Source organism: Osmia lignaria, chromosome 16 (assembly GCF_051020975.1).
Source record: "Osmia lignaria lignaria isolate PbOS001 chromosome 16, iyOsmLign1, whole genome shotgun sequence".
In the NCBI taxonomy this organism is placed as follows: Eukaryota; Metazoa; Arthropoda; class Insecta; order Hymenoptera; family Megachilidae; genus Osmia; species Osmia lignaria.
Genome location: NC_135047.1, coordinates 546,655 through 557,445, shown reverse-complemented (window position 1 = coordinate 557,445; position 10,791 = coordinate 546,655). Strand labels below are relative to the sequence as shown.

Below are 10,791 nucleotides of genomic sequence, written 5' to 3'. Positions count from 1 at the left end.
TCGAATTGCAAAGGTTTTCGCAAGAGGATATAGAAAGAACAATTGAAGGAGGGTCGTTAAAGAGAAACGAAATGCGAAGCGTTTGCAAGCGGAATGTGCAAGAGGCAGGAGCGAGCAACCCTATAAGAAAACGCAGGAACGTCGGAAACCTTCTCTAAACTCGAAACCTGTGCCGGGGCCGTCACGAATAAGGGGCGAGACATCCATAAACTTACTTTGGACCTCGGGGCTCACGGGGGTTCTGGGTAGGTTTTTCTTTTTACCGAGCCAGGCAGGTGCGAACCGATTTCTATAGTCTTCTCTCGGTAACGGCCGTCCTTCCAACGGTCCACCGGCTTCTACCGAACCTTCCTTCTTCTCCTTCTTCCAGCGGTTTCGAAGATTTTCTTTTATAAAATTTACGGTTCACCAAGGTATGGTGTAAGTGGTGTGATTTACTTACACAAAATATGCGTAACACGATACGAAAAACATTTTTTCTCACCAACACGATGTCACGAACCATCCGAGAAACGATTAACGACTCCAGGTGACTAGTCGCGTCGCTGTCGAATGCGAATGAGAACCTCGATTTCACGATTTTCGGTGTCCCTCTTTTGTTTTTGAAATCCATACGACAAGTGTCCTCAACACGTCCATCGCGCTTTTCCTATAACGTCTAACATCTTTCTAGAATTGCATTGATTTTCATTCAATTTCTGATTCTATTGCTCGCAGAAGACTGCTCGAAATGAATAGAAAAAAAAACGTCAAGTGTACGCAAAGAAAACGGTAGAAACGCTAAAGCAAGGACGATGTACATCCGGCGGAAGTCGAAGGGCGTCAGTGAGCTCGTGACGCCAACGCTTGTACCTGAGAGCCAGGGCTGAATTAGCTTTGTACCTGAACAGGCGCAGGTGAGTTACCAGAACCGGGGGATATAACAGTACCGATCCTTTCGATGGATTCTTCTTCGAAACGAACAATAAAAAATCGTCCTTGGCCGACCATCTACTCTTAGTTAAATATTACAGGCGACGATTAGTCGAAGAAAATTCCTTTTCATCGCGATTCTTAACGTTCTGACTTCAGCTGCCAGTTTTATCGTTATAATAAAATTCCTGTCCAACTGATAAGTTTTTCGCGCGGTTCATATATAATCGACAACGACTTGGAGCTCGACCTTCGAGGTCCTGGCACTCGGGGCAAGCCAATACGCATGCAAAATTTCATTCACGTAAGCGTCACGTACGGCTTAACGTTGTAATAACATTCCGCGAATAAGTCGGGGTCCGAAACTTTGCCGATTCTTTGTTCCTTCACCGTCTCGGCGAGACGGGAAAACGAGTTTCTTTCAAAAAGAAGAAACGAAATACGTTTCTCCTAATCGACCAGACATGCCCTTTCTTCTTCTTCTTCTTCTTCTTCTTCTTCTTCTTCTTCTTCTTCTTCTTCTTCTGTTCGTTAACCCTTTCACTGCTGCATTCTTGCTGTAATAATCATCGATTGATCTATGAAATTCGACGAATAATTTACTTATCGCTATTTAATATCGCTACTTGCAATTAGTTTTTACTTTCTAAAGCTGTACAAATTTTTAAGCACGATAGCACAAAGGGTTAACGAATCCGATAGATTGTAAATCACGACAAAGCAACCTAATGAGGAGAATACACAATCTTTCCTGAAGAATCAAGGAACGCCGGGTCGCGTCGCGTCGCGTCGACGCGATCAGAGATCGTTCTTTCGTCGTGTCGTTGATCTACATGGAAATTACGCTTGTATATCGTCCACTCGAGCACATACTTTCCGTCACGGCGTTGCCTTTCCCACAAACTGAAAATGGATGACACGTGTAGAGTCGCGGAACTTCCCAGGACGCGCTTTCAGACAGCGTAACCGATTCAACGTCGTTCAAGCAGCCGTGTCTTTTAGGGTGCATAAATGCGTTCGAACGTAAAAGGCGTCGCGTAAAATATAAAAAAAGAATACGATACTTATCCCCGTGACTCCTCGAAGGAAGTTCCACGGGGGTCTTTGTCGAGTTAATTAATTTTTGAGGCCAGTTTCAGGCATTGCTGTTACTTTTAATACAATCGAATATCGTATAGAAGAAAAATAATTAAAAATTAATCTCTAAACGTATCGGCTATCGCATTTTGCATTCCCCATCACATATGACCAATTAGCAAGGAGGCATGCGGATGGCGAGCGGTTGCGTGTCGCAATTTTTCCGCAGTAAGAACGTCACATCCGGGTCAGAGTATCCTCTCTCCGGTGAGCTCAACAGCGACGACAGGCTGTGTCAAAACGCATCGCGATCTTTCTTCGTTCACCACGAGACTACGAGATAGTATGTATACTGAAGAACTTAAAGCATGAAAAGTTGCAAGTTTGCAATTACGAAATTCGTCGAAGAGGAACCGAGTCATAAGAGCGAGACCTATCGACGAGGCACGCACGGGATTCCCACGCAAGGTGTACACCGGATCTTCCCCACGAATTCTCGTGTTCCGTTGCTAATAGATTCGACAGAGAAAGAGAAGGAGAAAGCGAAGAAGGGTCGACGAACAATTTCGATGTAGTGTGCAGAGTGTAATCATTTGACCGTTTCCTCGAAGAAAATCAAGCCGGTGAAAATCACGGGGTTCATCGCGAGCCGTGAATCGGTAATTACACCTACGATCGAGCGTTTACGATACGCTGCTCGATGTCAAGGTGGCCCCGTGGCAGAGCGGCGGTGAAACGAGAGATTCGTCCTGTTCGTAAAGCACATGCACGCATACATAACGCAGGGAGAAGTCCGGCAGGCAGGCAGGCAGGTAGGCAAGCAGGCAGGCAGGCAAGCAAGCAGGCATAGCTGAGGGATATTCGAGAAGGAGCGAGGGTATACTCGAGAAATATTCGACTGGTCGTCGTGACGTCGAGGATTTTCTTCGAAAAACGAGAGGACAGAATGGCTATGTAGGTACGTACGAGGCCGAGCCTTCACCTCGATCGCAACGTGCACACACAATGTGGCCACCGATACGCATAGCGCATGTACCAGTGTTAGCAAAGAGAGCCGGAGAGGACACACGTGGAATTGTGTAAAACGCGGCAGAGAAGAGAAGAGAAGAGAAGAGAAGAGAAGAGAAGAGAGGAGAGAAGAGAAGAGAGAAGAGAAGAGAGAAGAGAGAAGAGAGAAGAGAGAAGAGAGAAGAGAGAAGAGAGAAGAGAGGAGAGAATAGAAGAGAAGAGAAGAGAAGAGAGAAGAGAAGAGAAGAGAAACTCATGAAGGAGAAAGGTAAAGGGTGGGAAAGAGGAGGCGCGAGAGATCGGTGGAAGGGTCATTGGTTGTTCGTTGCACACTCTCAACGTATGGGAATCGTTATGGACCGACTATAGTCGTTGGAATGCGTTCTTTTTTCCTTTTTGTGTCCCCCCGCGGTATACCTAGCGGCAGCCTGCTCTCGCTCCGTTGCAGCGGCGACGTTGGCGATGACGGTGGCGATCCTCCTTTGCCGGACAATCTTGGCGAACCGACCGAACGAGAAGAAGCCGGCTTCAAATATTCCTGCCGCCTGTTCAACCATCGAACATCTTACAACCAGTGTACCTTGAAAAGTTACCATCCAGGGATCGTGCTACCGTCCAGGCTACTCCAAAAAATTACCGATCATGTTGTACAGGAACACGATCGATGCCAGAGAAGCGTGGAACGAATGAAATCAAGTACATATCAGACGCTTCGAAGAAAAGAAGAAAAGATGGATGCCGAACTACCGTCGAAACCATGGATGCTCGGGGGACAAAGGGTCAAAAAGCAGAAACTTGCCGATCGATGTGTTTCCTCTCGAAGCGGAAAACAAGTGGAGAAAATACGAGATGGCGAAGAAGAGGAGCCGGTACGCCGCGCCAGTACGCCGGTACCAAGGTAGACGCGATAAAGAACGAATCGACCAGGTAGAAGAACAGAGAGGGTTCGGTAATGCTCTCAGAGAGAGAGAAACGGAGAGCCAGTCGAACAAGACCGACCAAAGAAGGAAAGAAAAAGAAAGCAGTGGGAGAGAGAGAGAGAGAGAGAGAGAGAGAGGAGCAGAGGACGATACAAGACATGGACGTAGGTAGAAGGACAGGTAGTCGACTCGAGGAAAGAACAGCAGCCGTGGAGAGGGGAAAAAGAGAAGAGGAATGGAGGGGTGCATGATGGAGGAGAGAAGAGAGGAGAGGAGAGACTCGATTCCTCTCTCGTATGTATGCCGGCACGGCGCGACGGTTCGGTTTCGGTGACGTCACGACGTCGATTTGAACGAACCAATGGGCGCTGGAAACGAGGCCGAAGAAGCAAAAGGAAAGAGGTGGTAGGGAGTGGAGGGGCCCAAAGCGGCAGCTTTGCTCTCCGAGGGTGAGGAAGGGGTAACCGCGAAAGGTGCGTGCGGCCCCGGACGTGGGGCGCGGGGCCAGTTGATCAGTGAGTGCGGTAGTGATCTCATCTCGTACCGCGCCAGGTGTGACTCTTCTCTCTTTCCTACTCTTTCGGTCCCGGACCTCTGTGCGCCGTTGGTAAGACGGAGGAAACAGTAAAGGACTTAAAATTCACCTATTGACTCGGCCGTGTTCTACACTACGATCAACAGGTACTTTTTCCTTTTTTTATCTTTCGAATTTAAACTTTCTTCGACCGAAAGAACGCGGAAATTAGAGCTAAGCAAAATTCGATTTAAAATTGAATTTCAGCAATGCACGGTTCATTCGATCGAATAGATACAAATTTCTTCTATCTCAAAGTAGGTATATTGGAAAAATAAAAATCGAATTGAGAAACGCAATGTATCGGTTAGTTTACGACACAATAAGAGAATGCAAATTCTTAGCGATCGCGATAGAGACAAGGTCGAGGTGAAGCGAGAGAGACGGTTCTCTCCTTTTCGTTATCGTTCGTTTCTACTCCGTTTCTTGTGCAACGCGTTTCATCCTCCTTCGTTTACCTTTTACGAAATCGCGGCTCGGCTCGGCTCGGCTCGGCGCGGCGCGGCGCGACGCGGTGCGGCGAGGCAAGTTAAGTTTTCACGGTTCCGCGTTTCTTCTTCGTGTGCTTCTTCGGAGCGTCTGCTTGCCGATTCGCACCGTTTCGCGTGCGAATTTCCGCGGCCCTCTTAGCAACAACAGCGTGTATCTGGCTTACTACCGTGGAAAAATAACAGTCGTTCGAATGCTTTTGTTCCCCCGTATTCTCTCATGATTTTTACGCCTTGTTCGTCGCGTCTCTTCGTTCATTTATTCCCTCGCGTTCGAAAGCGAAAACTCTTTGCTCGACGTAGTTCAAGGTGGCTTTTAAATTCGCCAAACAACCTTCGTATCGGCTTCGTTCGAATTCAAAACTCTTCTTACCGTTTCAATTGATCCGACGTTTTTCAACACCGCTCCAATCTTTCCATCGAGATAAACTCGTCCCTAATTTGAATTTTCAAATCGAATCGATCGCCTCTCGCGAACGTGACTCGATCGTTAATTCCCCGCGAACCTGTTTTAAGAATCTCGTTTTGCCGGATAGACTAACGAAAAAACAAAATCGTCTCTCCCTGAATCGCATATTTGACGACCATTGGCGGCGAACAACGGACAACGGGCGTTATGGTAGCATTTGCGGAAGCCTGTATCGCGAACGATCTTTCAACGTGCCAGCGAATGCATTTGAGATTTGCACGGTAGAGCGAGCGACCGAGAAATAAAACGTAGATACCCGTGTATACATATAGGGACGTGTGTGTTTGACCGCTCCGCGTGCATACTACCGATCCGTGAATCCTCGTTGCGAGTGACACCGACCGATTAACCCGTTCGATCGAAATAACGAGCTCGAAAATTTCCTTCTTTTGGCACCGCCAAAAGTCCACGGAAAGCAGAAAATAAATTTCCAGCGTTATGAGTTGACTTTGGTTTCGAAGAATCGAAATAGAAGGGGACAGAATTCAAGAATTCACAAATTCATATCTCTTTTTTTCTCCGCTAACGTAATGAATTCGACGCGTGAGATAAAAAGTCAAACAACTACGCGGTTTGTGATCGTAAATTAATTTGCAAGCTAAACCGTGTTCTGTTCGCTAAGTAAATAACGAGACGAAGTATATACCGGGTCCCACGCTTAACGTTTCCTCCCATTAGTCGTCCTGTACAACAAATATTTATACGAAAAGGTTATACCTTTTTGTTTGGTTTACCTGGCAGTTTCGTCCTTTGGAATTCGAATATTCCGATTTAACGACCAGTCGACCTTACTCGTTTACTACCTTGTCTTTAACGTCTATCGCGGTTGATCGTGTTTGAACTTTGAATTCAAATTCGAACGAATGATTACAGTTTCCTTTTTGGGGGGGGGGGGGGGGGCATCTATCTGCATCCGATAACTTTCGTATTTTTCGATATTGACTTTCAAACGAAGTAATCGACAGTAGTACAAGAAACACACGTTGAAAAGCTAGAAATATAAAAAAGAACGTGAAACGGTTCAAAGCCGCTGCTTTTTTCCCGCGCCTGACTGCTGTACGACAGCGTCTCGAGGAAATTAAATCAAGTTCGATAAGTACATTCGAAGTGATAATGCCTATAAGTGAAACGACATTAGCCCCGGCTATCTCGAGTACTTGTGCAGCTGTGTTTGCGTAAACGATTGGAACTCACGTCGAAAACCGGTCTCTCTCTTTCTCGTTAAAAGAACGTAATTCACTTTCGCTGCTTCGTGCATCAACTTTACTCTGTCGTTTGGATTTTTCTTTAAATCACGTATTTGAGTTGTTCTCCAAATTGAAACGAGTAGGTAAGTCATAGATCGAGAAGACGAATCGACGCGTGTCGAGTGCAGACGTCTTGATCGGTTGTGCAATCGGCTTTGGAACGCCGCTAAACTTCTCGATAAAAAGTACAGTCAATAAGGCGTATCGTGCAAAGACCCTGTCCTGTAATGGCTCCACAGAACCACCGGACTGTTAATTGTATCGTTAATTAGATCGTTAAACAACCGCGACGTTGATAATAACCTTCTGCTTTGAAGAACGCTCGGACGTTTCTTAAACAGAAGTCTGTTTTTTTTCTTCCGTGTACGAATTTACTTGAAAACGATCTTTATTATTTCTCTGTTCGTTACTTTCTTTCGCGAAATTTCTTTGTTATTCGTTTGAATTTCTCTGAATTACTTTCGTAAAATCTCGAGCTGTTAGCGTACAAACGTAGTTCGAAGCAATCTCTTAATCTATCTTTTTTTTATAGCTTTCGCGAAATTCTTGACACCGGTGATCTCTCGATAATAGTACAGTTCGAATGTAGCAGCCGTGGCAAACAAATGGAACAAATCGAAGGCCAGCTTATCGTGTAAAGATATAGGTACTCACTCGTATTTACCGTAGGTACGTGACGACGATGACGACGACGACGACGACGACGACGACGACGACGACGACGGATTTCGCGACTCGGATAAGCGATTTGCTCGAGTTGGAAACGTTGCTTCTGTCGTTCCACAGCCACTTTACGAACAAAAGAAAATAGAATGATAATAAAGCGAATTGAATATTAGAAAGTTGGGGGATTACGTGTATCGTTGAATCTGGTGTTCGATGGCGAGAAACGAACCACCAAGTTTCGCAGGTGAGTGCGCTCTCTGAGGTTCTTTCTTCTCTTTTGCTCGTTTTCTCTATTCAATCTTTTGTACTTTCATCCTCGTAAACGCGACAATTTCGTTAGCGAAATCTTGAAATCAAACGGAAAAATCATAAGATTGAATTGCATTTGAAGACATCGTTTCAGCGAACGAACATTTTCGATTCGAGCAACATATTCGCGTGTCGCAATCTTTGAAAATTATCTATTGCGAAACTCGATATTCTGGAAATGACATATACATATTTGGCCGGTTAATAGAGTCGATAACGGGCGGTGTTTAAAATACGAAACTGCTGTCAAACGTTTTCGAGCGTTGCTTCTCGTAAAATTCGCTGCTCGTTTTCAGTCACGGTCACGAATTTCGACAGAGATCGAGCGGTTGCGCGTGCACGAACAGAGATAGACAGAGAAGGCGGAGAACTCGATAATAAAATAGAGTTCAGCAACGGTATAAGGCAACTCGCGAGATCATAACTTTCTCCAAATGCAAGCTCTTACGAAACACACATCGGTGTATGTATACCGGTCTTAGCGGCCAGTCGAGAAGCGAAGAGAGCCTTCGATATCAGGAGCGTAACGTCAGAAAACGTAAGCAGATAACGCGTCTTGGATAACGAACGACAGATAATAAAAACGATGATCGAGTAATGCTTGAATTTCTTTCGATCCAAATGACATTGTGATATGTCCAAATGGAAATCTATCCTTGTTTCGAATCTCAATCGAACGCGCTATTCTTTGATGTTGATTCGAGAATGAATAGAAACGTTTGTTAGAATTTATGCGCGATATACAAGATAGATAGATACCTTTGGAATCTTGTTCACCTCCGTCTGTATCGCTCGAGGCGTAAGTTTTGTTAAAGTTAGTGGCTCGTTGGCTAGAAATGGTAACCAGGAAGTTACTTTTGGATGTGTGTACGCGTACATACGTGGTTCTAAATTGAAGTAATTATGACGTAAGGTTGTTCTTTATATGCTGTACGATTCAGCAAAGTCTTGATTTATTTCGATCGCTCGGGTTTTGCGGTTAAACGCGAGCAGAACGTTGATCGAATACATACCTTCAGTTCCTTTATTCAGCATTTTCTTTTCTCAATGGAAATTCTTTCCGAAAACCGTGTTGAATGAAAAAATCGAGTATAAATTATAAATTTATGTGTCTGGATCGATCTTAGCTGGTCGCTTTCTCCGTGTTCTCGGTGCTTTCCATGCGGTGCTTTTACGAGAAACAACTTTGACCTGGAAACGTCAAAAGAATTTTCAGATGTACGCGGCTCCTCGTAGCCCGTGGCTATCTATCCCGTAGCCAAAGGCCCGCTCTTTTACCGACCACTTAGACTTTCACTCCGAAATGTCAGCGGCTTGTGTTTCACTTTTCAAAGCCTTGCGCATATCAATCAATTCCTGGTTACGCGACAAAAGAACGATTCTTGTTGTTAAACGTTTTACGATTTCTCCTACTCTTTCTGTTACAGGCTGCTAACGACACGTGTACCTCGCTATTCCACAACGAGGAAAGAACGATCAAGAAAAACGATCCATTCGTGATCGACAATTCAACGACTACGATCACTGTACAGTATCATCTCGATCATCTGAGATAATAATATGGACAGATCGTTCAATTTTCATTGCGTAGAGAAAGAAGCGATTGTCTTTTATATTTTTAGGTGATGTACCAAGTATTCCTTCCTGCCAGGAATCCTTAACCTCTTAACTTAAAAGCTCGAGAATAATCGGGCAAAATACACTTGTTATAATATAATTATTAAGTTAAGAGGTTAAAACTCAAAAGCAAAATCCATCGTTTCATCGGATAATATGGAATTGCAGTTGAACGAGACTTGGATAATCGAGACTATACTGTGTATAGTTTATAGTATATAGCAAATTTTTTGATGATTCAAGATTCTCGGTAAAAGTATTTCTGATAGGTGACGAGAGGATCTTGGCGCGGACATTTTCTTTGGTTATCTAGCTGTATGAGTATTATTCGACATCATAAAGCTAGGTTACCGGAGTTAAGCTCCTCGCCATATCAACTCCAGCGATCTTCTCCCATGTATTTCAGTACTGCCGCTGCAACGACACGTCCGACGTGTTTCGAAAGTTACTTCGAAACGGGGTACCATTTGTAGCCGTGAACCAGATTGTACATGGTTTATCCGTGAAATCGATTTATGTAACGCTGTAATAATTTTCTATGACACTCTGATGGAAATAAAGTACCCATATATGATCATTTATGTACTGTCTATGTATATTATTCGTTTATTGTAAAACGAATAAAAATGAATCATTTCAAATGAATCAATGTTTATTTATTCCTTGAAATCCCTCGAATTCTTAGGTGAACGTTTTAATCAAGAAGAGGTGGAAGTAAGAAAATTTTCCTTCTGGAATAAGCTATGTCAAAGACACGGTGAATAGGTAAAAGACGATCCAAACATTTCTGTATTCATTCTGCACGGGAACGTACGTACGAGTTGGGCATTGGTAATTACTAGTAGTGTCATTTCCACGTGACTTGATTACTAATCGAGAACATTTCAAAAGGCGTATCGATATTTCCTTTTTTTCTTTACGTGATCATATTTCGCGCTTCTAGAATTCAAAAATCGATCAAATTAATGTCCCTCTATCGACTAATTAGTATCGATTCATACACTAGTACGATACGACTGTTTTATCAATTTCAAAATTAAAAACTATTCGGTTAGATGAATTTCTATAATTACAAGATTGCAAGTGGAAAGTAGAATATGAATTTCTTTTAAATTTAATAATTGAGAGTTGCTTTCAAAAATAAATGTTCATTTGTCGAATGAAATTTGAGTTTCATGGGTTTTCAACAGCAAGCATGATGTATGTACATATGTACAAAATCGATAGTTCGTAAGAAACTTAGGGGGCGCCACGTTTCGATACAACTTAAATTCCATTCAATACCGACCGAACTTCCGCGGTTTTTATGAATTCTTTCCGCCACTTTGAGTGTTGATCATTTTCACATTTCTCCAATGATATATCAATCATTATTTTATGAAAACAAAATATATAATAAAACCTTGTAAATTTTCTTTTTATACATATGATAAATTTCACCCTTGAACGATCTAGTTTATTAATTTCATACATCAACGTTCTAGTATTCTTCTAGTTTCTCATG

The 10,791-nt window shown here is 43.5% G+C and overlaps 1 long non-coding RNA gene across 1 annotated transcript; it reads right to left on the bottom strand.

Moving 5' to 3' along the window:
• Positions 1 to 738: 738 nt before the first annotated feature.
• Positions 739 to 9,102, bottom strand: LOC143306160 (uncharacterized). The gene is made up of 3 exons (XR_013063603.1): positions 8,684 to 9,102; positions 7,350 to 7,484; positions 739 to 1,469 (listed from the first exon to the last, which is right to left on the bottom strand). It is a non-coding gene; the product is annotated as an uncharacterized LOC143306160 (long non-coding RNA).
• Between the last annotated feature and the right edge of the window lie 1,689 nt (positions 9,103 to 10,791).